Source organism: Tachypleus tridentatus, chromosome 8 (genome assembly GCF_004210375.1).
Source record: "Tachypleus tridentatus isolate NWPU-2018 chromosome 8, ASM421037v1, whole genome shotgun sequence".
Lineage (NCBI taxonomy): Eukaryota > Metazoa > Arthropoda > Merostomata > Xiphosura > Limulidae > Tachypleus > Tachypleus tridentatus.
The window spans coordinates 101,943,878-101,971,519 of NC_134832.1; the positions used below are offsets into that span (position 1 = coordinate 101,943,878).

General features: G+C 33.7%; 5 non-coding genes across 5 annotated transcripts; all 5 read left to right on the forward strand.

Moving 5' to 3' along the window:
- Positions 1-10,299: 10,299 nt before the first annotated feature.
- Positions 10,300-10,371, forward strand: TRNAG-UCC (transfer RNA glycine (anticodon UCC)). Its single transcript has one exon. It is a non-coding gene; the product is annotated as a tRNA-Gly (tRNA).
- A 3,496-nt stretch (positions 10,372-13,867) lies between these two features.
- TRNAG-UCC (transfer RNA glycine (anticodon UCC)) lies at positions 13,868-13,939 on the forward strand. Its single transcript has one exon. It is a non-coding gene; the product is annotated as a tRNA-Gly (tRNA).
- A 3,486-nt stretch (positions 13,940-17,425) lies between these two features.
- Positions 17,426-17,497, forward strand: TRNAG-UCC (transfer RNA glycine (anticodon UCC)). The gene has a single exon. It is a non-coding gene; the product is annotated as a tRNA-Gly (tRNA).
- Positions 17,498-20,996: 3,499 nt separating this feature from the next.
- TRNAG-UCC (transfer RNA glycine (anticodon UCC)) lies at positions 20,997-21,068 on the forward strand. Its single transcript has one exon. It is a non-coding gene; the product is annotated as a tRNA-Gly (tRNA).
- Positions 21,069-24,558: 3,490 nt separating this feature from the next.
- TRNAG-UCC (transfer RNA glycine (anticodon UCC)) lies at positions 24,559-24,630 on the forward strand. Its single transcript has one exon. It is a non-coding gene; the product is annotated as a tRNA-Gly (tRNA).
- Positions 24,631-27,642: the final 3,012 nt, after the last annotated feature.

Sequence of the window (27,642 nt, forward strand, 5' to 3'; positions counted from 1 at the left end):
TCTTAGAATTTTCAAAGTAAATATCCAATAATATATAACGTTAAGAAAAACAATTCTTTAAAGTTTCCATCTAACGACAATATCTGAAAGATTATGAAGTTCATTAGGCCTCTGATTTCCATATCTTATGGTGGTTGAACTTCATTTACATGAATTTATTATATATGTACAAAAATTTCTGATTTTTTAATACTTGTTTGAGTATATAATAATTTTTAATTGTTCATGAATGCAATATCGTTATATAAAATTTATCTACTACAACACTATGTAACGAATTATAATTTATTTCATACAATTTCGATTCTCCTGCGGCGAGGAAATCTTTCTCGGAGTACCGCGGTTCGGGAAGCGAGTTGGAATACGACAAAAATATATCGTTTGTCAAATTAAATTATAATATTATATTTAATCTCTTTCCCCAGTTTGTTAGCATTACCTCGTTTTTACTAACATTCCTTATTTATTTCTACAAATTCGACACATCGCAAATGGTCTAAGTAAAACAAAAATACCCTTGAATCTACACGTTTTTGTAGACAGTATAAATTCAAAAATCGTTCAGAGATTTTCCCTTTATAAAGACAGATCCAAATCCATCATTTCTATTACTCGCTGGGGAAGAGTGTGGTTTCATAAACTATTTCATGTGTTGTGTAACAGGTAAAACACACCAGCAACTGTCGTTTTATAATGATAACTCACTATCGAACACAGATACAATACCTTACAGAATACGTATATGTGAGTGGAGGAAATAAAACTAAGAAATCTTACTTTTTTAGTTCACCCAACGAAAAGGATAATTCTCAATTAAAATGTTCCTTTGACCGATGTAATAAGTAAGAAATATATATGCGAGACAGAGATAGAAATGAAAAGTTTGCCAACACGTGAGCGAAACATAAAAGAACTACTTTACTTTTGTTTTTTTGTGCATTTTTTCTGGTCCTTCTGCTGTGCATAATATCAAACGTTTGCGTGAATGAAAATATGTAGCGACAGTAAATTCGTTATTTATTTAAGATTCTCACGAAATCCACCACTTAGACTACGTGCACAGTTTCTTCAGGGAAATTATTCACTAAGAAAACGTCAACGGTTCTCTGTTGTTTTAAAGCGAAAATATTCTTTAAACCACTTCATGAGATACGATGCAGATCTTCCATATTAAGTTCCACAACGTTCTCAAGCGTCTCAGTAAAATGTGTCTTACTTACTGAGATGCAATTTCAGGTGTATCAAGGTTACACAATCTTTACACTTTCTCTCTTTTACCTGATTAAATAGTACGAAAGAAATCGCAAAACGTTTTCCACAAAATTACTGAATGGGTTTTCGTAAATATACGAGTTAGGTACTACTACACTGTTCACAATATTATTGTTGTTGTTGGATGTAAACTACATGGTGAGAAACGCGTCCTCTTCTACTCATGGGTATGAAGAGCCGATTTTCATTGTTATATTTCCTCAGACATTCCGATGAGCCACGCGTGGCCCACTCTAACTCGAAATTAACGTTTCATTCATTTGAATTTAACGCTCATTACAATGAATTCGAGAAATTTTGAGAGCTCATTAAATTATGATAAATGGATGTTGAAGAGAGGTTACAGAAAGAAATTCAGATTTTTAAACTTTGTGCTAACGTTTTTCGTTAATTTCGTGGGAAATGAGAGAATGAATAATGTTTACATCTCGTCATACTATGATTGAAAGAAATCGTTTTTTACCCTTGCGTTTCGAAAAGAGCGAAACTTGTAAAATATTACGATAATGTTAAATAACGATTTAGTGTTTTCATGGAATTAATTGGAGAAGATTAATTGAATGCACTTTTTTTCAAAGCAAAGGAAAAATACTGCATTACTACATCAATTCGCATGCGCGTGAACTTCATTTCAAAGGACGAACACATAACACGGCTGAAAATGTGTTTTAGCATACACTTGCACAAAAACATATGTACACTTATACGAGATTTTAGAATGGTCTAGCCTCATGTCTCAAAAGAACATTATGAGTTGATTTATTCATAGGATTAATTACGGTAGTGTTTATTTCTAACTCAACAGCAGCAAGAAGTTAGTGTTAATTTTTCTTTTTCTTTTTATAGGCCATTCTTAGTGATGCTTAACAAATCTTAGGCCTAAGGCAAGTTGACTGACATATTTTGATTGCTGAGATTAGAAGTTTTTCGTATTGTTTATAGATATTCTGTGTCTAAAGAAATTTTCTTCCAATTAGTATACTAATTTCAGAAAAAAAAAACTATTTTGCTGGTCTATGTCATTTTAAATAATTTATTTGTATTTTTAGCAGTAAAGGGACCTGACTTCTTTGTATATTTTCCTCAAAATTTACCTGATATTTCTTTTTAAGTTCGAAGCCAATTATCGTTCCAATGACCGTCAAAATGTAAAATTTGTATATTAATTTTATGGAAGGTAATTTATATCTACTTTATTATTTAAAAACATAGGAGAAATAGCATTATATTTTCAATCGATTAACAATTATGTGTTCAATACTTCAAATTGGATTATTCAATTTCAGACCCGGCATGTCTAGGTTATTAGGTCGCTCGTCTCGTAATCTGAGGGTCGCAGGTTCGAATTCCCTTCACACCAAACAAACTCTCCCTCTGAGTCGTGAAAGCGTTATATGTGATGTTCAATCTCACTATTCTTTGGTGAGAGAATAGCTCAAAGTTCGCGGTTGGTAGTAGCGAGTATCCGCCTTCTTTCCACTGTGAAATTAGAGACTACTAGCGCTAATAGCACTCGTGTAGCTTTGCCGAAATTGAAAACAAATAAATATCGTTCCCGTTTTTCTCTGTAATGACATACAACTCTATTGGAATAGTGCTTGTTAATAAGTACATTTGTGAGCTATGATGCAAGAAATGAGAATGTCAGAATAAACCTTATGATATAAGAAATGACAACAATCAGGTAAATCTAGTTTGGTAATGTTAATTTTGTGTAATAACGTTATCGTTCAGATTAAACTACAGACACAAAACGTGCCTTGGTTTCTTAAAGTATACGAGACAAAGACCCGTTCCACGTGAAGCGAGCTCAGTGTCGAAAGAAGGCAGTTACCTTTATTTACAGGTAAAGAAGTTGTTATTTTTAAAACTTTAATGTTTTAAAATTATCGCGTAAATCGTCGGTGGTATAGTGGTTAGCATAGCTGCCTTCCAAGCAGTTGACCTGGGTTCGATTCCCGGCCGTCGCATCGTTTACTTTTGGTTGTGTGAAGGTACTTATTTTATCTCGATATAATCTTCGTATACCCTGACTTCACTCCATCACGTTACTCGATCATTCACTTCTTTGCGCGGGTTATCAAACTTTTAACTTCCAAATGGTTTTTAATTTAATATTGTCTACTTGGCATCGAACAAGAAGGTCGAAATTATTGATTGGAAAAACTACAATAAACACATTCTTCAATTAACACAGATTACTTTCTTGACGAAACTTATCTAATAATATGGGTAGGTGCATTTCCATTTCCAAGTGTGTTGAAAGGTGTAGTAATTACTATCGGAAATGTGGCTCACACGTATAATTATAAATGTGAGCTGTCTTAATCATCGAAAATCGCATCTCATTTTACTCACTAATCAATCTCGTAGAAGTTGGTGACAGCTTCGAATGTTCGTGATTTAAATAAATGTAAAGAATTAACGTATGGTTCTGAGAAATTATGCGAGAATTCAAAAACAATTACATTACCATCGGTAAACTACAGTTCCTCTGCCATTTCCTGGGGCGAGGAGATATTTCTCGGAATACCGCGGTTCGATAAGCGAGCTGTAATAGCACAAAAATAAGTGGAATTTGGATCATCAATTCGTCACGAACGACGAATGTCAAGTTGTTAAATACGATAATTAAGTGACATTTTAATTAAACCAAATATGTGATATATCGTTTGTCAAATTAAATTATAATATTATATTTAATCTCTTTCCCCAGTTTGTTAGCGTTACCTCGTTTTTACTAACATTCCTTATTTATTTCTACAAATTCGACACATCGCAAATGGTCTAAGTAAAACAAAAATAACCTTGAATCTACACGTTTTTGTAGACAGTATAAATTCAAAATCGTTCAGAGATTTTCCCTTTATAAAGACAGATCCAAATCCATCATTTCTATTACTCGCTGGGGAAGAGTGTGGTTTCATAAACTATTTCATGTGTTGTGCAACAGGTAAAACACACCAGCAACTGTCGTTTTATAATGATAACTCACTATCGAACACAGATACAATTCCTTACAGAATACGTATATGTGAGTGGAGGAAATAAAACTAAGAAATCTTACTTTTTTAGTTCACCCAACGAAAAGGATAATTCTCAATTAAAATGTTCCTTTGACCAATGTAATAAGTAAGAAATATATATGCGAGACAGAGATAGAAATGAAAAGTTTGCCAACACGTGAGCGAAACATAAAAGAACTACTTTACTTTTGTTTTTTTGTGCATTTTTTCTGGTCCTTCTGCTGTGCATAATATCAAACGTTTGCGTGAATGAAAATATGTAGCGACAGTAAATTCGTTATTTATTTAAGATTCTCACGAAATCCACCACTTAGACTACGTGCACAGTTTCTTCAGGGAAATTATTCACTAAGAAAACGTCAACGGTTCTCTGTTGTTTTAAAGCGAAAATATTCTTTAAACCACTTCATGAGATACGATGCAGATCTTCCATCTTAAGTTCCACAACGTTCTCAAGCGTCTCAGTAAAATGTGTCTTACTTACTGAGATGCAATTTCAGGTGTATCAAGGTTACACAATCTTTACACTTTCTCTCTTTTACCTGATTAAATAGTACGAAAGAAATCGCAAAGCGTTTTCCACAAAATTACTGAATGGGTTTTCGTAAATATACGAGTTAGGTACTGCTACACTGTTCACAATATTATTGTTGTTGTTGGATGTAAACTACATGGTGAGAAACGCGTCCTCTTCTACTCATGGGTATGAAGAGCCGATTTTCATTGTTATATTTCCTCAGACATTCCGATGAGCCACGCGTGGCCCACTCTAACTCGAAATTAACGTTTCATTCATTTGAATTTAACGCTCATTACAATGAATTCGAGAAATTTTGAGAGCTCATTAAATTATGATAAATGGATGTTGAAGAGAGGTTACAGAAAGAAATTCAGATTTTTAAACTTTGTGCTAACGTTTTTCGTTAATTTCGTGGGAAATGAGAGAATGAATAATGTTTACATCTCGTCATACTATGATTGAAAGAAATCGTTTTTTACCCTTGCGTTTCGAAAAGAGCGAAACTTGTAAAATATTACGATAATGTTAAATAACGATTTAGTGTTTTCATGGAATTAATTGGAGAAGATTAATTGAATGCATTTTTTTTTCAAAGCAAAGGAAAAATACTGCATTACTACATCAATTCGCATGCGCGTGAACTTCATTTCAAAGGACGAACACATAACACGGCTGAAAATGTGTTTTAGCATACACTTGCACAAAAACATATGTACACTTATACGAGATTTTAGAATGGTCTAGCCTCATGTCTCAAAAGAACATTATGAGTTGATTTATTCATAGGATTAATTACGGTAGTGTTTATTTCTAACTCAACAGCAGCAAGAAGTTAGTGTTAATTTTTTTTTTTTTTTTTTATAGGCCATTCTTAGTGATGCTTAACAAATCTTAGGCCTAAGGCAAGTTGACTGACATATTTTGATTGCTGAGATTAGAAGTTTTTCGTATTGTTTATAGATATTCTGTGTCTAAAGAAATTTTCTTCTAAATAGTATACTAATTTCAGAAAAAAAACTATTTTCGGGTCTTTGTCATTTTAAATAATTTATTTGTATTTTTTTAGCAGTAAAGGGACCTGACTTCTTTGTATATTTTCCTCAAAATTTACCTGATATTTCTTTTAAGTTCGAAGCCAATTATCGTTCCAATGACCGTCAAAATGTAAAATTTGTATATTAATTTTATGAAAGGTAATTTATATCTACTTTATTATTTAAAAAACATAGGAGAAATAGCATTATATTTTCAATCGATTAACAATTATGTGTTCAATACTTCAAATTGGATTAGTCAATTTCAGACCCGGCATGTCTAGGTTATTAGGTCGCTCGTCTCGTAATCTGAGGGTCGCAGGTTCGAATTCCCTTCACACCAAACAAACTCTCCCTCTGAGTCGTGAAAGCGTTATACGTGATGTTCAATCTCACTATTCTTTGGTGAGAGAATAGCTCAAAGTTCGCGGTTGGTAGTAGCGAGTATCCGCCTTCTTTCCACTGTGAAATTAGAGACTACTAGCGCTAATAGCATTCGTGTAGCTTTGCCGAAATTGAAAACAAATAAATATCGTTCCCGTTTTTCTCTGTAATGACATACAACTCTATTGGAATAGTGCTTGTTAATAAGTACATTTGTGAGCTATGATGCAAGAAATGAGAATGTCAGAATAAACCTTATGATATAAGAAATGACAACAATCAGGTAAATCTAGTTTGGTAATGTTAATTTTTGTGTAATAACGTTATCGTTCAGATTAAACTACAGACACAAAACGTGCCTTGGTTTCTTAAAGTATACGAGACAAAGACCCGTTCCACGTGAAGCGAGCTCAGTGTCGAAAGAAGGCAGTTACCTTTATTTACAGGTAAAGAAGTTGTTATTTTTTAAAACTTTAATGTTTTAAAATTATCGCGTAAATCGTCGGTGGTATAGTGGTTAGCATAGCTGCCTTCCAAGCAGTTGACCTGGGTTCGATTCCCGGCCGTCGCATCGTTTACTTTTGGTTGTGTGAAGGTACTTATTTTATCTCGATATAATCTTCGTATACCCTGACTTCACTCCATCACGTTACTCGATCATTCACTTCTTTGCGCGGGTTATCAAACTTTTAACTTCCAAATGGTTTTTAATTTAATATTGTTTACTTGGCATCGAACAAGAAGGTCGAAATTATTGATTGGAAAAACTACAATAAACACATTCTTCAATTAACACAGATTACTTTCTTGACGAAACTTATCTAATAATATGGGTAGGTGCATTTCCATTTCCAAGTGTGTTGAAAGGTGTAGTAATTACTATCGGAAATGTTGCTCACACGTATAATTATAAATGTGAGCTGTCTTAATCATCGAAAATCGCATCTCATTTTACTCACTAATCAATCTCGTAGAAGTTGGTGACAGCTTCGAATGTTCGTGATTGAAATAAATGTAAAGAATAAACGTATGGTTCTGAGAAATTATGCGAGAATTCAAAAACAATTACATTACCATCGGTAAACTACAGTTCCTCTGCCATTTCCTGGGGCGAGGAGATATTTCTCGGAATACCGCGGTTCGATAAGCGAGCTGTAATAGGACAAAAATAAGTGGAATTTGGATCATCAATTCGTCACGAACGACGAATGTCAAGTTGTTAAATACGATAATTAAGTGACATTTTAATTAAACCAAATATGTGATATATCGTTTGTCAAATTAAATTATAATATTATATTTAATCTCTTTCCCCAGTTTGTTAGCGTTACCTCGTTTTTACTAACATTCCTTATTTATTTCTACAAATTCGACACATCGCAAATGGTCTAAGTAAAACAAAAATACCCTTGAATCTACACGTTTTTGTAGACAGTATAAATTCAAAAATCGTTCAGAGATTTTCCCTTTATAAAGACAGATCCAAATCCATCATTTCTATTACTCGCTGGGGAAGAGTGTGGTTTCATAAACTATTTCATGTGTTGTGCAACAGGTAAAACACACCAGCAACTGTCGTTTTATAATGATAACTCACTATCGAACACAGATACAATTCCTTACAGAATACGTATATGTGAGTGGAGGAAATAAAACTAAGAAATCTTACTTTTTTAGTTCACCCAACGAAAAGGATAATTCTCAATTAAAATGTTCCTTTGACCAATGTAATAAGTAAGAAATATATATGCGAGACAGAGATAGAAATGAAAAGTTTGCCAACACGTGAGCGAAACATAAAAGAACTACTTTACTTTTGTTTTTTTGTGCATTTTTTCTGGTCCTTCTGCTGTGCATAATATCAAACGTTTGCGTGAATGAAAATATGTAGCGACAGTAAATTCGTTATTTATTTAAGATTCTCACGAAATCCACCACTTAGACTACGTGCACAGTTTCTTCAGGGAAATTATTCACTAAGAAAACGTCAACGGTTCTCTGTTGTTTTAAAGCGAAAATATTCTTTAAACCACTTCATGAGATACGATGCAGATCTTCCATCTTAAGTTCCACAACGTTCTCAAGCGTCTCAGTAAAATGTGTCTTACTTACTGAGATGCAATTTCAGGTGTATCAAGGTTACACAATCTTTACACTTTCTCTCTTTTACCTGATTAAATAGTACGAAAGAAATCGCAAAGCGTTTTCCACAAAATTACTGAATGGGTTTTCGTAAATATACGAGTTAGGTACTACTACACTGTTCACAATATTATTGTTGTTGTTGGATGTAAACTACATGGTGAGAAACGCGTCCTCTTCTACTCATGGGTATGAAGAGCCGATTTTCATTGTTATATTTCCTCAGACATTCCGATGAGCCACGCGTGGCCCACTCTAACTCGAAATTAACGTTTCATTCATTTGAATTTAACGCTCATTACAATGAATTCGAGAAATTTTGAGAGCTCATTAAATTATGATAAATGGATGTTGAAGAGAGGTTACAGAAAGAAATTCAGATTTTTAAACTTTGTGCTAACGTTTTTCGTTAATTTCGTGGGAAATGAGAGAATGAATAATGTTTACATCTCGTCATACTATGATTGAAAGAAATCGTTTTTTACCCTTGCGTTTCGAAAAGAGCGAAACTTGTAAAATATTACGATAATGTTAAATAACGATTTAGTGTTTTCATGGAATTAATTGGAGAAGATTAATTGAATGCATTTTTTTTTCAAAGCAAAGGAAAAATACTGCATTACTACATCAATTCGCATGCGCGTGAACTTCATTTCAAAGGACGAACACATAACACGGCTGAAAATGTGTTTTAGCATACACTTGCACAAAAACATATGTACACTTATACGAGATTTTAGAATGGTCTAGCCTCATGTCTCAAAAGAACATTATGAGTTGATTTATTCATAGGATTAATTACGGTAGTGTTTATTTCTAACTCAACAGCAGCAAGAAGTTAGTGTTAATTTTTTTTTTTTTTTTTATAGGCCATTCTTAGTGATGCTTAACAAATCTTAGGCCTAAGGCAAGTTGACTGACATATTTTGATTGCTGAGATTAGAAGTTTTTCGTATTGTTTATAGATATTCTGTGTCTAAAGAAATTTTCTTCTAAATAGTATACTAATTTCAGAAAAAAAAAACTATTTTCGGGTCTTTGTCATTTTAAATAATTTATTTGTATTTTTGCAGTAAAGGGACCTGACTTCTTTGTATATTTTCCTCAAAATTTACCTGATATTTCTTTTAAGTTCGAAGCCAATTATCGTTCCAATGACCGTCAAAATGTAAAATTTGTATATTAATTTTATGAAAGGTAATTTATATCTACTTTATTATTTAAAAAACATAGGAGAAATAGCATTATATTTTCAATCGATTAACAATTATGTGTTCAATACTTCAAATTGGATTATTCAATTTCAGACCCGGCATGTCTAGGTTATTAGGTCGCTCGTCTCGTAATCTGAGGGTCGCAGGTTCGAATTCCCTTCACACCAAACAAACTCTCCCTCTGGGTCGTGAAAGCGTTATACGTGATGTTCAATCTCACTATTCTTTAGCGAGAGAATAGCTCAAAGTTCGCGGTTGGTAGTAGCGAGTATCCGCCTTCTTTCCACTGTGAAATTAGAGACTACTAGCGCTAATAGCACTCGTGTAGCTTTGCCGAAATTGAAAACAAATAAATATCGTTCCCGTTTTTCTCTGTAATGACATACAACTCTATTGGAATAGTGCTTGTTAATAAGTACATTTGTGAGCTATGATGCAAGAAATGAGAATGTCAGAATAAACCTTATGATATAAGAAATGACAACAATCAGGTAAATCTAGTTTGGTAATGTTAATTTTTGTGTAATAACGTTATCGTTCAGATTAAACTACAGACACAAAACGTGCCTTGGTTTCTTAAAGTATACGAGACAAAGACCCGTTCCACGTGAAGCGAGCTCAGTGTCGAAAGAAGGCAGTTACCTTTATTTACAGGTAAAGAAGTTGTTATTTTTTAAAACTTTAATGTTTTAAAATTATCGCGTAAAGCGACGGTGGTATAGTGGTTAGCATAGCTGCCTTCCAAGCAGTTGACCTGGGTTCGATTCCCGGCCGTCGCATCGTTTACTTTTGGTTGTGTGAAGGTACTTATTTTATCTCGATATAATCTTCGTATACCCTGACTTCACTCCATCACGTTACTCGATCATTCACTTCTTTGCGCGGGTTATCAAACTTTTAACTTCCAAATGGTTTTTAATTTAATATTGTTTACCTGGCATCGAACAAGAAGGTCGAAATTATTGATTGGAAAAACTACAATAAACACATTCTTCAATTAACACAGATTACTTTCTTGACGAAACTTATCTAATAATATGGGTAGGTGCATTTCCATTTCCAAGTGTGTTGAAAGGTGTAGTAATTACTATCGGAAATGTTGCTCACACGTATAATTATAAATGTGAGCTGTCTTAATCATCGAAAATCGCATCTCATTTTACTCACTAATCAATCTCGTAGAAGTTGGTGACAGCTTCGAATGTTCGTGATTGAAATAAATGTAAAGAATAAACGTATGGTTCTGAGAAATTATGCGAGAATTCAAAACAATTACATTACCATCGGTAAACTACAGTTCCTCTGCCATTTCCTGGGGCGAGGAGATATTTCTCGGAATACCGCGGTTCGATAAGCGAGCTGGAATAGGACAAAAATAAGTGGAATTTGGATCATCAATTCGTCACGAACGACGAATGTCAAGTTGTTAAATACGATAATTAAGTGACATTTTAATTAAACCAAATATGTGATATATCGTTTGTCAAATTAAATTATAATATTATATTTAATCTCTTTCCCCAGTTTGTTAGCGTTACCTCGTTTTCACTAACATTCCTTATTTATTTCTACAAATTCGACACATCGCAAATGGTCTAAGTAAAACAAAATACCCTTGAATCTACACGTTTTTTGTAGACAGTATAAATTCAAAAATCGTTCAGAGATTTTCCCTTTATAAAGACAGATCCAAATCCATCATTTCTATTACTCGCTGGGGAAGAGTTTGGTTTCATAAACTATTTCATGTGTTGTGCAACAGGTAAAACACACCAGCAACTGTCGTTTTATAATGATAACTCAATATCGAACACAGATACCTTACCTTACAGAATACGTATATGTGAGTGGAGGAAATAAAACTAAGAAATCTTCCTTTTTTAGTTCACCCAACGAAAAGGATAATTCTCAATTAAAATGTTTCTTTGACCAACGTAATAAGTAAGAAATATATATGCGAGACAGAGATAGAAATGAAAAGTTTGACAACACGTGAGCGAAAAATAAAGAACTACTTTACTTTTGTTTTTTTCGTGCATTTTTCTGGTCCTTCTGCTGTGCATGATATCAAACGTTTGCGTGAATGAAAATATGTAGCGACAGGAAATTCGTTATTGATTTAAGATTCTCACGAAATCCACCACTTAGACTACGTGTACAGTTTCTTCAGGGAAATTATTCACTAAGGAAACGTCAACGGTTCTCTGTTGTTTTAAAGCGAAAATATTCTTTGAACCACTTCATGAGATACGATGCAGATCTTCCATCTTAAGTTCCACAACGTTCTCAAGCGTCTCAGTAAAATGTGTCTTACTTACTGAGATGCAATTTCAGGTGTATCAAGGTTACACAATCTTTACACTTTCTCTCTTTTACCTGATTCAATAGTACGAAAGAAATCGCAAAGCGTTTTCCACAAAATTACTTAATGGGTTTTCGTAAATATACGAGTTAGGTACTACTACACTGTTCACAATATTATTGTTGTTGTTGGATGTAAACTACATGGTGAAAAACGCGTCCTCTTCTACTCATGAGTATGAAGAACCGATTTTCATTGTTATATTTCCTCAGACATTCCTATGAGCCACGCGTGGCCCACCATAACTCGAAATTAACGTTTCATTCATTTGAATTTAACGCTCATTACAATGACTAACTGAATTCGAGGAATTTTGAGAGCTCATTAAATTATGATAAATGGATGTTGAAGAGAGGTTACAGAAAGAAATTCAGATTTTTAAACTTTGTGCTAACGTTTTTCGTTAATTTCGTGGGAAATGAGAGAATGAATTATGTTTACATCTCGTCATACTATGATTGAAAGAAATCGTTATTTACCCTTGCGATTCTAAAAGAGCGAAACTTGTAAAATATTACGATAATGTTAAATAACGATTTAGTGTTTTCATGGAATTAATTGAGAAGATTGATTGAATGCACTTATTTTCAAAGCAAAAGAAAAATACTGCATTACTACATCAATTCGCATGCGCGTGAACTTCATTTCAAAGGACGAACACATAACACGGCTGAAAATGTGTTTTAGCATACACTTGGCACAAAAACATATGTACACTTATACGAGATTTTAGAATGGTCTAGCCTCATGTCTCAAAAGAACATTATGAGTTGATTTATTCATAGGATTAATTACGGTAGTGTTTATTTCTAACTCAACAGCAGCAAGAAGTTAGTGTTAATTTTTTTTTTCTTTTTTTAGGCCATTCTTAGTGATGATTAACAAATCTTAGGCCTAAGGCAAGTTGACTGACATATTTTGATTGCTGAGATTAGAAGTTTTTCGTATTGTTTATAGATATTCTGTGTCTAAAGAAATTTTCTTCCAATTAGTATACTAATTTCAGAAAAAAAAAACTATTTTGCGGGTTTTTGTCATTTTAAATAATTTATTTGTATTTTTAACAGTAAAGGGACCTGACTTCTTTGTATATTTTCCTCAAAATTTACCTGATATTTCTTTTTAAGTTCGAAGCCAATTATCGTTCCAATGACCGTCAAAATGTAAAATTTGTATATTAATTTAATGAAAGGTAATTTATATCTACTTTATTATTTAAAAACATAGGAGAAATAGCATTATATTTTCAATCGATTAACAATTATGTGTTCAACACTTCAAATTGGATTATTCAATTTCAGACCCGGCATGGCTAGGTTATTAGGGCGCTCGTCTCGTAATCTGAGGGTCGCAGGTTCGAATTCCCTTCACACCAAACACACTCGCTCTCTGAGTCGTGAAAGCGTTATACGTGATGTTCAATCTCACTATTCTTTGGTGAGAGAATAGCTCAAAGTTCGCGGTTGGTAGTAGCGTGTATCCGCCTTCTTTCCACTGTGAAATTAGAGACTACTAACGCTAATAGCACTCGTGTAGCTTTGCCGAAATTGAAAACAAATAAATATCGTTCCCGTTTTCTCTCTAATCACATACAACTCTATTGGAATATTGCTTGTTAATAAGTACGATTGTGAGCTATGATGCAAGAAATGAGAATGTCAGAATAAACCTTATGATATAAGAAATGACAACAATCTGGTAAATCTAGTTTGGTAATGTTAATTTTTGTGTAATAACGTTATCGTTCAGATTAAAGTACAGACACAAAACGTGCCTTGGTTTCTTAAAGTATACGAGACAAAGACCCGTTCCACGTGAAGTGAGCTCAGTGTCGAAAGAAGGCAGTTACCTTTATTTACAGGTAAAGAAGTTGTTATTTTTAAAATTTTGATGTTTTAAAATTATCGCGTAAAGCGACGGTGGTATAGTGGTTAGCATAGCTGCCTTCCAAGCAGTTGACCTGGGTTCGATTCCCGGCCGTCGCATCGTTTACTTTTGGATGTGTGAAGGTACTTATTTTATCTCGATATAATCTTCGTATACCCTGACTTCACTCCATCACGTTACTCGGTCATTCACTTCTTTGCGCGGTTTATCAAACTTTTAACTTCAAATGGTTTTAATTTAATATTGTTTACCTGGCATCGAACAAGAAGGTCGAAATTATTGATTGGAAAAACTACAATAAACACATTCTTCAATTAACACAGATTACTTTCTTGACGAAACTTATCTAATAATATGGGTAGGTGCATTTCCATTTCCAAGTGTCTTGAAAGGTGTAGTAATTACTATCGGAAATGTTGCTGACACGTATAATTATAAATGTGAGCTGCCTTAATCATCGAAAATCGCATCTCATTTTACTCACTAATCAATCTCGTAGAAGTTGGTGACAGCTTCGAATGTTCGTGATTGAAATAAATGTAAAGAATAAACGTATGGTTCTGAGAAATTATGCGAGAATTCAAAACAATTACATTACCATCGGTAAACTACAGTTCCTCTGCCATTTCCTGGGGCGAGGAGATATTTCTCGGAATACCGCGGTTCGGTAAGCGAGCTGGAATAGGACAAAAATAAGTGGAATTTGGATCATCAGTTCGTCACGAACGACGAATGTCAAGTTGTTAAATACGATAATTAAGTGACATTTTAATTAAACCAAATATGTGATATATCGTTTGTCAAATTAAATTATAATATTATATTTAATCTCTTTCCCCAGTTTGTTAGCGTTACCTCGTTTTCACTAACATTCCTTATTTATTTCTACAAATTCGACACATCGCAAATGGTCTAAGTAAAACAAAAATACCCTTGAATCTACACGTTTTTGTAGACAGTATAAATTCAAAATCGTTCAGAGATTTTCCCTTTATAAAGACAGATCCAAATCCATCATTTCTATTACTCGCTGGGGAAGAGTTTGGTTTCATAAACTATTTCACGTGTTGTGCAACAGGTAAAACACACCAGCAACTGTCGTTTTATAATGATAACTCAATATCGAACACAGATACCTTACCTTACAGAATACGTATATGTGAGTGGAGGAAATAAAACTAAGAAATCTTCCTTTTTTAGTTCACCCAACGAAAAGGATAATTCTCAATTAAAATGTTTCTTTGACCAACGTAATTAGTAAGAAATATATATGCGAGACAGAGATAGAAATGAAAAGTTTGACAACACGTGAGCGAAAAATAAAAGAACTACTTTACTTTTGTTTTTTCGTGCATTTTTTCTGGTCCTTCTGCTGTGCATGATATCAAACGTTTGCGTGAATGAAAATGTGTAGCGACAGGAAATTCGTTATTGATTTAAGATTCTCACGAAATCCACCACTTAGACTACGTGTACAGTTTCTTCAGGGAAATTATTCACTAAGGAAACGTCAACGGTCCTCTGTTGTTTTAAAGCGAAAATATTCTTTGAACCACTTCATGAGATACGATGCAGATCTTCCATCTTAAGTTCCACAACGTTCTCAAGCGTCTCAGTAAAATGTGTCTTACTTACTGAGATGCAATTTCAGGTGTATCAAGGTTACACAATCTTTACACTTTCTCTCTTTTACCTGATTCAATAGTACGAAAGAAATCGCAAAGCGTTTTCCACAAAATTACTTAATGGGTTTTCGTAAATATACGAGTTAGGTACTACTACACTGTTCACAATATTATTGTTGTTGTTGGATGTAAACTACATGGTGAAAAACGCGTCCTCTTCTACTCATGAGTATGAAGAACCGATTTTCATTGTTATATTTCCTCAGACATTCCTATGAGCCACGCGTGGCCCACCATAACTCGAAATTAACGTTTCATTCATTTGAATTTAACGCTCATTACAATGACTAACTGAATTCGAGGAATTTTGAGAGCTCATTAAATTATGATAAATGGATGTTGAAGAGGTTACAGAAAGAAATTCAGATTTTTAAACTTTGTGCTAACGTTTTTCGTTAATTTCGTGGGAAATGAGAGAATGAATTATGTTTACATCTCGTCATACTATGATTGAAAGAAATCGTTATTTACCCTTGCGATTCTAAAAGAGCGAAACTTGTAAAATATTACGATAATGTTAAATAACGATTTAGTGTTTTCATGGAATTAATTGGAGAAGATTGATTGAATGCACTTATTTTCAAAGCAAAAGAAAAATACTGCATTACTACATCAATTCGCATGCGCGTGAACTTCATTTCAAAGGACGAACACATAACACGGCTGAAAATGTGTTTTAGCATACACTTGGCACAAAAACATATGTACACTTATACGAGATTTTAGAATGGTCTAGCCTCATGTCTCAAAAGAACATTATGAGTTGATTTATTCATAGGATTAATTACGGTAGTGTTTATTTCTAACTCAACAGCAGCAAGAAGTTAGTGTTAATTTTTTTTTCTTTTTTTAGGCCATTCTTAGTGATGATTAACAAATCTTAGGCAAGTTGACTGACATATTTTGATTGCTGAGATTAGAAGTTTTTCGTATTGTTTATAGATATTCTGTGTCTAAAGAAATTTTCTTCCAATTAGTATACTAATTTCAGAAAAAAAAAACTATTTTGCGGGTTTTTGTCATTTTAAATAATTTATTTGTATTTTTAACAGTAAAGGGACCTGACTTCTTTGTATATTTTCCTCAAAATTTACCTGATATTTCTTTTTAAGTTCGAAGCCAATTATCGTTCCAATGACCGTCAAAATGTAAAATTTGTATATTAATTTAATGAAAGGTAATTTATATCTACTTTATTATTTAAAAACATAGGAGAAATAGCATTATATTTTCAATCGATTAACAATTATGTGTTGAACACTTCAAATTGGATTATTCAATTTCAGACCCGGCATGGCTAGGTTATTAGGGCGCTCGTCTCGTAATCTGAGGGTCGCAGGTTCGAATTCCCTTCACACCAAACACACTCGCTCTCTGAGTCGTGAAAGCGTTATACGTGATGTTCAATCTCACTATTCTTTGGTGAGAGAATAGCTCAAAGTTCGCGGTTGGTAGTAGCGTGTATCCGCCTTCTTTCCACTGTGAAATTAGAGACTACTAACGCTAATAGCACTCGTGTAGCTTTGCCGAAATTGAAAACAAATAAATATCGTTCCCGTTTTCTCTCTAATCACATACAACTCTATTGGAATATTGCTTGTTAATAAGTACGATTGTGAGCTATGATGCAAGAAATGAGAATGTCAGAATAAACCTTATGATATAAGAAATGACAACAATCTGGTAAATCTAGTTTGGTAATGTTAATTTTTGTGTAATAACGTTATCGTTCAGATTAAAGTACAGACACAAAACGTGCCTTGGTTTCTTAAAGTATACGAGACAAAGACCCGTTCCACGTGAAGTGAGCTCAGTGTCGAAAGAAGGCAGTTACCTTTATTTACAGGTAAAGAAGTTGTTATTTTTTAAAATTTTGATGTTTTAAAATTATCGCGTAAAGCGACGGTGGTATAGTGGTTAGCATAGCTGCCTTCCAAGCAGTTGACCTGGGTTCGATTCCCGGCCGTCGCATCGTTTACTTTTGGATGTGTGAAGGTACTTATTTTATCTCGATATAATCTTCGTATACCCTGACTTCACTCCATCACGTTACTCGGTCATTCACTTCTTTGCGCGGTTTATCAAACTTTTAACTTCCAAATGGTTTTTAATTTAATATTGTTTACCTGGCATCGAACAAGAAGGTCGAAATTATTGATTGGAAAAACTACAATAAACACATTCTTCAATTAACACAGATTTCTTTCTTGACGAAACTTATCTAATAATATGGGTAGGTGCATTTCCATTTCCAAGTGAGTTGAAAGGTGTAGTAATTACTATCGGAAATGTTGCTGACACGTATAATTATAAATGTGAGCTGTCTTAATCATCGAAAATCGCATCTCATTTTACTCACTAATCAATCTCGTAGAAGTTGGTGACAGCTTCGAATGTTCGTGATTGAAATAAATGTAAAGAATAAACGTATGGTTCTGAGAAATTATGCGAGAATTCAAAAACAATTACATTACCATCGGTAAACTACAGTTCCTCTGCCATTTCCTGGGGCGAGGAGATATTTCTCGGATTACCGCGGTTCGGTAAGCGAGCTGGAATAGGACAAAAATAAGTGGAATTTGGATCATCAGTTCGTCACGAACGACGAATGTCAAGTTGTTAAATACGATAATTAAGTGACATTTTAATTAAACCAAATATGTGATATATCGTTTGTCAAATTAAATTATAATATTATATTTAATCTCTTTCCCCAGTTTGTTAGCGTTACCTCGTTTTCACTAACATTCCTTATTTATTTCTACAAATTCGACACATCGCAAATGGTCTAAGTAAAACAAAATACCCTTGAATCTACACGTTTTTGTAGACAGTATAAATTCAAAAATCGTTCAGAGATTTTCCCTTTATAAAGACAGATCCAAATCCATCATTTCTATTACTCGCTGGGGAAGAGTTTGGTTTCATAAACTATTTCACGTGTTGTGCAACAGGTAAAACACACCAGCAACTGTCGTTTTATAATGATAACTCAATATCGAACACAGATACCTTACCTTACAGAATACGTATATGTGAGTGGAGGAAATAAAACTAAGAAATCTTCCTTTTTTAGTTCACCCAACGAAAAGGATAATTCTCAATTAAAATGTTTCTTTGACCAACGTAATTAGTAAGAAATATATATGCGAGACAGAGATAGAAATGAAAAGTTTGACAACACGTGAGCGAAAAATAAAAGAACTACTTTACTTTTGTTTTTTCGTGCATTTTTTCTGGTCCTTCTGCTGTGCATGATATCAAACGTTTGCGTGAATGAAAATGTGTAGCGACAGGAAATTCGTTATTGATTTAAGATTCTCACGAAATCCACCACTTAGACTACGTGTACAGTTTCTTCAGGGAAATTATTCACTAAGGAAACGTCAACGGTCCTCTGTTGTTTTAAAGCGAAAATATTCTTTGAACCACTTCATGAGATACGATGCAGATCTTCCATCTTAAGTTCCACAACGTTCTCAAGCGTCTCAGTAAAATGTGTCTTACTTACTGAGATGCAATTTCAGGTGTATCAAGGTTACACAATCTTTACACTTTCTCTCTTTTACCTGATTCAATAGTACGAAAGAAATCGCAAAGCGTTTTCCACAAAATTACTTAATGGGTTTTCGTAAATATACGAGTTAGGTACTACTACACTGTTCACAATATTATTGTTGTTGTTGGATGTAAACTACATGGTGAAAAACGCGTCCTCTTCTACTCATGAGTATGAAGAACCGATTTTCATTGTTATATTTCCTCAGACATTCCTATGAGCCACGCGTGGCCCACCATAACTCGAAATTAACGTTTCATTCATTTGAATTTAACGCTCATTACAATGACTAACTGAATTCGAGGAATTTTGAGAGCTCATTAAATTATGATAAATGGATGTTGAAGAGAGGTTACAGAAAGAAATTCAGATTTTTAAACTTTGTGCTAACGTTTTTCGTTAATTTCGTGGGAAATGAGAGAATGAATTATGTTTACATCTCGTCATACTATGATTGAAAGAAATCGTTATTTACCCTTGCGATTCTAAAAGAGCGAAACTTGTAAAATATTACGATAATGTTAAATAACGATTTAGTGTTTTCATGGAATTAATTGGAGAAGATTGATTGAATGCACTTATTTTCAAAGCAAAAGAAAAATACTGCATTACTACATCAATTCGCATGCGCGTGAACTTCATTTCAAAGGACGAACACATAACACGGCTGAAAATGTGTTTTAGCATACACTTGGCACAAAAACATATGTACACTTATACGAGATTTTAGAATGGTCTAGCCTCATGTCTCAAAAGAACATTATGAGTTGATTTATTCATAGGATTAATTACGGTAGTGTTTATTTCTAACTCAACAGCAGCAAGAAGTTAGTGTTAATTTTTTTTTTTTTTTTAGGCCATTCTTAGTGATGATTAACAAATCTTAGGCCTAAGGCAAGTTGACTGACATATTTTGATTGCTGAGATTAGAAGTTTTTCGTATTGTTTATAGATATTCTGTGTCTAAAGAAATTTTCTTCCAATTAGTATACTAATTTCAGAAAAAAAAAACTATTTTGCGGGTTTTTTGTCATTTTAAATAATTTATATGTATTTTTAACAGTAAAGGGACCTGACTTCTTTGTATATTTTCCTCAAAATTTACCTGATATTTCTTTTTAAGTTCGAAGCCAATTATCGTTCCAATGACCGTCAAAATGTAAAATTTGTATATTAATTTAATGAAAGGTAATTTATATCTACTTTATTATTTAAAAACATAGGAGAAATAGCATTATATTTTCAATCGATTAACAATTATGTGTTCAACACTTCAAATTGGATTATTCAATTTCAGACCCGGCATGGCTAGGTTATTAGGGCGCTCGTCTCGTAATCTGAGGGTCGCAGGTTCGAATTCCCTTCACACCAAACACACTCGCTCTCTGAGTCGTGAAAGCGTTATACGTGATGTTCAATCTCACTATTCTTTGGTGAGAGAATAGCTCAAAGTTCGCGGTTGGTAGTAGCGTGTATCCGCCTTCTTTCCACTGTGAAATTAGAGACTACTAACGCTAATAGCACTCGTGTAGCTTTGCCGAAATTGAAAACAAATAAATATCGTTCCCGTTTTTCTCTCTAATCACATACAACTCTATTGGAATATTGCTTGTTAATAAGTACGATTGTGAGCTATGATGCAAGAAATGAGAATGTCAGAATAAACCTTATGATATAAGAAATGACAACAATCTGGTAAATCTAGTTTGGTAATGTTAATTTTTGTGTAATAACGTTATCGTTCAGATTAAAGTACAGACACAAAACGTGCCTTGGTTTCTTAAAGTATACGAGACAAAGACCCGTTCCACGTGAAGTGAGCTCAGTGTCGAAAGAAGGCAGTTACCTTTATTTACAGGTAAAGAAGTTGTTATTTTTTAAAATTTTGATGTTTTAAAATTATCGCATAAAGCGACGGTGGTATAGTGGTTAGCATAGCTGCCTTCCAAGCAGTTGACCTGGGTTCGATTCCCGGCCGTCGCATCGTTTACTTTTGGATGTGTGAAGGTACTTATTTTATCTCGATATAATCTTCGTATACCCTGACTTCACTCCATCACGTTACTCGGTCATTCACTTCTTTGCGCGGTTTATCAAACTTTTAACTTCCAAATGGTTTTTAATTTAATATTGTTTACCTGGCATCGAACAAGAAGGTCGAAATTATTGATTGGAAAAACTACAATAAACACATTCTTCAATTAACACAGATTTCTTTCTTGACGAAACTTATCTAATAATATGGGTAGGTGCATTTCCATTTCCAAGTGCGTTGAAAGGTGTAGTAATTACTATCGGAAATGTTGCTGACACGTATAATTATAAATGTGAGCTGTCTTAATCATCGAAAATCGCATCTCATTTTACTCACTAATCAATCTCGTAGAAGTTGGTGACAGCTTCGAATGTTCGTGATTGAAATAAATGTAAAGAATAAACGTATGGTTCTGAGAAATTATGCGAGAATTCAAAAAACAATTACATTACCATCGGTAAACTACAGTTCCTCTGCCATTTCCTGGGGCGAGGAGATATTTCTCGGAATACCGCGGTTCGGTAAGCGAGCTGGAATAGGACAAAAATAAGTGGAATTTGGATCATCACGAACGACGAATGTCAAGTTGTTAAATACGATAATTAAGTGACATTTTAATTAAACCAAATATGTGATATATCGTTTGTCAAATTAAATTATAATATTATATTTAATCTCTTTCCCCAGTTTGTTAGCGTTACCTCGTTTTCACTAACATTCCTTATTTATTTCTACAAATTCGACACATCGCAAATGGTCTAAGTAAAACAAAAATACCCTTGAATCTACACGTTTTTGTAGACAGTATAAATTCAAAAATCGTTCAGAGATTTTCCCTTTATAAAGACAGATCCAAATCCATCATTTCTATTACTCGCTGGGGAAGAGTTTGGTTTCATAAACTATTTCACGTGTTGTGCAACAGGTAAAACACACCAGCAACTGTCGTTTTATAATGATAACTCAATATCGAACACAGATACCTTACCTTACAGAATACGTATATGTGAGTGGAGGAAATAAAACTAAGAAATCTTCCTTTTTTAGTTCACCCAACGAAAAGGATAATTCTCAATTAAAATGTTTCTTTGACCAACGTAATTAGTAAGAAATATATATGCGAGACAGAGATAGAAATGAAAAGTTTGACAACACGTGAGCGAAAAATAAAAGAACTACTTTACTTTTGTTTTTTCGTGCATTTTTTCTGGTCCTTCTGCTGTGCATGATATCAAACGTTTGCGTGAATGAAAATGTGTAGCGACAGGAAATTCGTTATTGATTTAAGATTCTCACGAAATCCACCACTTAGACTACGTGTACAGTTTCTTCAGGGAAATTATTCACTAAGGAAACGTCAACGGTCCTCTGTTGTTTTAAAGCGAAAATATTCTTTGAACCACTTCATGAGATACGATGCAGATCTTCCATCTTAAGTTCCACAACGTTCTCAAGCGTCTCAGTAAAATGTGTCTTACTTACTGAGATGCAATTTCAGGTGTATCAAGGTTACACAATCTTTACACTTTCTCTCTTTTACCTGATTCAATAGTACGAAAGAAATCGCAAAGCGTTTTCCACAAAATTACTTAATGGGTTTTCGTAAATATACGAGTTAGGTACTACTACACTGTTCACAATATTATTGTTGTTGTTGGATGTAAACTACATGGTGAAAACGCGTCCTCTTCTACTCATGAGTATGAAGAACCGATTTTCATTGTTATATTTCCTCAGACATTCCTATGAGCCACGCGTGGCCCACCATAACTCGAAATTAACGTTTCATTCATTTGAATTTAACGCTCATTACAATGACTAACTGAATTCGAGGAATTTTGAGAGCTCATTAAATTATGATAAATGGATGTTGAAGAGAGGTTACAGAAAGAAATTCAGATTTTTAAACTTTGTGCTAACGTTTTTCGTTAATTTCGTGGGAAATGAGAGAATGAATTATGTTTACATCTCGTCATACTATGATTGAAAGAAATCGTTATTTACCCTTGCGATTCTAAAAGAGCGAAACTTGTAAAATATTACGATAATGTTAAATAACGATTTAGTGTTTTCATGGAATTAATTGGAGAAGATTGATTGAATGCACTTATTTTCAAAGCAAAAGAAAAATACTGCATTACTACATCAATTCGCATGCGCGTGAACTTCATTTCAAAGGACGAACACATAACACGGCTGAAAATGTGTTTTAGCATACACTTGGCACAAAACATATGTACACTTATACGAGATTTTAGAATGGTCTAGCCTCATGTCTCAAAAGAACATTATGAGTTGATTTATTCATAGGATTAATTACGGTAGTGTTTATTTCTAACTCAACAGCAGCAAGAAGTTAGTGTTAATTTTTTTTTCTTTTTTTAGGCCATTCTTAGTGATGATTAACAAATCTTAGGCCTAAGGCAAGTTGACTGACATATTTTGATTGCTGAGATTAGAAGTTTTCGTATTGTTTATAGATATTCTGTGTCTAAAGAAATTTTCTTCCAATTAGTATACTAATTTCAGAAAAAAAAAAACTATTTTGCGGGTTTTTGTCATTTTAAATAATTTATTTGTATTTTTAACAGTAAAGGGACCTGACTTCTTTGTATATTTTCCTCAAAATTTACCTGATATTTCTTTTTAAGTTCGAAGCCAATTATCGTTCCAATGACCGTCAAAATGTAAAATTTGTATATTAATTTAATGAAAGGTAATTTATATCTACTTTATTATTTAAAAACATAGGAGAAATAGCATTATATTTTCAATCGATTAACAATTATGTGTTCAACACTTCAAATTGGATTATTCAATTTCAGACCCGGCATGGCTAGGTTATTAGGGCGCTCGTCTCGTAATCTGAGGGTCGCAGGTTCGAATTCCCTTCACACCAAACACACTCGCTCTCTGAGTCGTGAAAGCGTTATACGTGATGTTCAATCTCACTATTCTTTGGTGAGAGAATAGCTCAAAGTTCGCGGTTGGTAGTAGCGTGTATCCGCCTTCTTTCCACTGTGAAATTAGAGACTACTAACGCTAATAGCACTCGTGTAGCTTTGCCGAAATTGAAAACAAATAAATATCGTTCCCGTTTTCTCTCTAATCACATACAACTCTATTGGAATATTGCTTGTTAATAAGTACGATTGTGAGCTATGATGCAAGAAATGAGAATGTCAGAATAAACCTTATGATATAAGAAATGACAACAATCTGGTAAATCTAGTTTGGTAATGTTAATTTTTGTGTAATAACGTTATCGTTCAGATTAAAGTACAGACACAAAACGTGCCTTGGTTTCTTAAAGTATACGAGACAAAGACCCGTTCCACGTGAAGTGAGCTCAGTGTCGAAAGAAGGCAGTTACCTTTATTTACAGGTAAAGAAGTTGTTATTTTTTAAAATTTTGATGTTTTAAAATTATCGCATAAAGCGACGGTGGTATAGTGGTTAGCATAGCTGCCTTCCAAGCAGTTGACCTGGGTTCGATTCCCGGCCGTCGCATCGTTTACTTTTGGATGTGTGAAGGTACTTATTTTATCTCGATATAATCTTCGTATACCCTGACTTCACTCCATCACGTTACTCGGTCATTCACTTCTTTGCGCGGTTTATCAAACTTTTAACTTCCAAATGGTTTTTAATTTAATATTGTTTACCTGGCATCGAACAAGAAGGTCGAAATTATTGATTGGAAAAACTACAATAAACACATTCTTCAATTAACACAGATTTCTTTCTTGACGAAACTTATCTAATAATATGGGTGGGTGCATTTCCATTTCCAAGTGCGTTGAAAGGTGTAGTAATTACTATCGGAAATGTTGCTGACACGTATAATTATAAATGTGAGCTGTCTTAATCATCGAAAATCGCATCTCATTTTACTCACTAATCAATCTCGTAGAAGTTGGTGACAGCTTCGAATGTTCGTGATTGAAATAAATGTAAAGAATAAACGTATGGTTCTGAGAAATTATGCGAGAATTCAAAAACAATTACATTACCATCGGTAAACTACAGTTCCTCTGCCATTTCCTGGGGCGAGGAGATATTTCTCGGAATACCCCGGTTCGGTAAGCGAGCTGGAATAGGACAAAAATAAGTGGAATTTGGATCATCACGAACGACGAATGTCAAGTTGTTAAATACGATAATTAAGTGACATTTTAATTAAACCAAATATGTTATATATCGTTTGTCAAATTAAATTATAATATTATATTTAATCTCTTTCCCCAGTTTGATAGCGTTACCTCGTTTTCACTAACATTCCTTATTTATTTCTACAAATTGAACACATCGCAAATGGTCTAAGTAAAACAAAAATACCCTTGAATCTACACGTTTTTGTAGACAGTATAAATTCAAAATCGTTCAGAGATTTTCCTTTATAAAGACAGATCCAAATCCATCATTTCTATTACTCGCTGGGGAAGAGTTTGGTTTCATAAACTATTTCACGTGTTGTGCAACAGGTAAAACACACCAGCAACTGTCGTTTTATAATGATAACTCAATATCGAACACAGATACCTTACCTTACAGAATACGTATATGTGAGTGGAGGAAATAAAACTAAGAAATCTTCCTTTTTTAGTTCACCCAACGAAAAGGATAATTCTCAATTAAAATGTTTCTTTGACCAACGTAATTAGTAAGAAATATATATGCGAGACAGAGATAGAAATGAAAAGTTTGACAACACGTGAGCGAAAAATAAAAGAACTACTTTACTTTTGTTTTTTCGTGCATTTTTTCTGGTCCTTCTGCTGTGCATGATATCAAACGTTTGCGTGAATGAAAATGTGTAGCGACAGGAAATTCGTTATTGATTTAAGATTCTCACGAAATCCACCACTTAGACTACGTGTACAGTTTCTTCAGGGAAATTATTCACTAAGGAAACGTCAACGGTCCTCTGTTGTTTTAAAGCGAAAATATTCTTTGAACCACTTCATGAGATACGATGCAGATCTTCCATCTTAAGTTCCACAACGTTCTCAAGCGTCTCAGTAAAATGTGTCTTACTTACTGAGATGCAATTTCAGGTGTATCAAGGTTACACAATCTTTACACTTTCTCTCTTTTACCTGATTCAATAGTACGAAAGAAATCGCAAAGCGTTTTCCACAAAATTACTTAATGGGTTTTCGTAAATATACGAGTTAGGTACTACTACACTGTTCACAATATTATTGTTGTTGTTGGATGTAAACTACATGGTGAAAAACGCGTCCTCTTCTACTCATGAGTATGAAGAACCGATTTTCATTGTTATATTTCCTCAGACATTCCTATGAGCCACGCGTGGCCCACCATAACTCGAAATTAACGTTTCATTCATTTGAATTTAACGCTCATTACAATGACTAACTGAATTCGAGGAATTTTGAGAGCTCATTAAATTATGATAAATGGATGTTGAAGAGAGGTTACAGAAAGAAATTCAGATTTTAAACTTTGTGCTAACGTTTTTCGTTAATTTCGTGGGAAATGAGAGAATGAATTATGTTTACATCTCGTCATACTATGATTGAAAGAAATCGTTATTTACCCTTGCGATTCTAAAAGAGCGAAACTTGTAAAATATTACGATAATGTTAAATAACGATTTAGTGTTTTCATGGAATTAATTGGGAGAAGATTGATTGAATGCACTTATTTTCAAAGCAAAAGAAAAATACTGCATTACTACATCAATTCGCATGCGCGTGAACTTCATTTCAAAGGACGAACACATAACACGGCTGAAAATGTGTTTTAGCATACACTTGGCACAAAAACATATGTACACTTATACGAGATTTTAGAATGGTCTAGCCTCATGTCTCAAAAGAACATTATGAGTTGATTTATTCATAGGATTAATTACGGTAGTGTTTATTTCTAACTCAACAGCAGCAAGAAGTTAGTGTTAATTTTTTTTTTCTTTTTTTAGGCCATTCTTAGTGATGATTAACAAATCTTAGGCCTAAGGCAAGTTGACTGACATATTTTGATTGCTGAGAGTAGAAGTTTTTCGTATTGTTTATAGATATTCTGTGTCTAAAGAAATTTTCTTCCAATTAGTATACTAATTTCAGAAAAAAAAAAAAACTATTTTGCGGGTTTTTGTCATTTTAAATAATTTATATGTATTTTTAACAGTAAAGGGACCTGACTTCTTTGTATATTTTCCTCAAAATTTACCTGATATTTCTTTTTAAGTACGAAGCCAATTATCGTTCCAATGACCGTCAAAATGTAAAATTTGTATATTAATTTAATGAAAGGTAATTTATCTCTACTTTATTGTTTAAAAACATAGGAGAAATAGCATTATATTTTCAATCGATTAACAATTATGTGTTGAACACTTCAAATTGGATTATTCAATTTCAGACCCGGCATGGCTAGGTTATTAGGGCGCTCGTCTCGTAATCTGAGGGTCGCAGGTTCGAATTCCCTTCACACCAAACACACTCGCTCTCTGAGTCGTGAAAGCGTTATACGTGATGTTCAATCTCACTATTC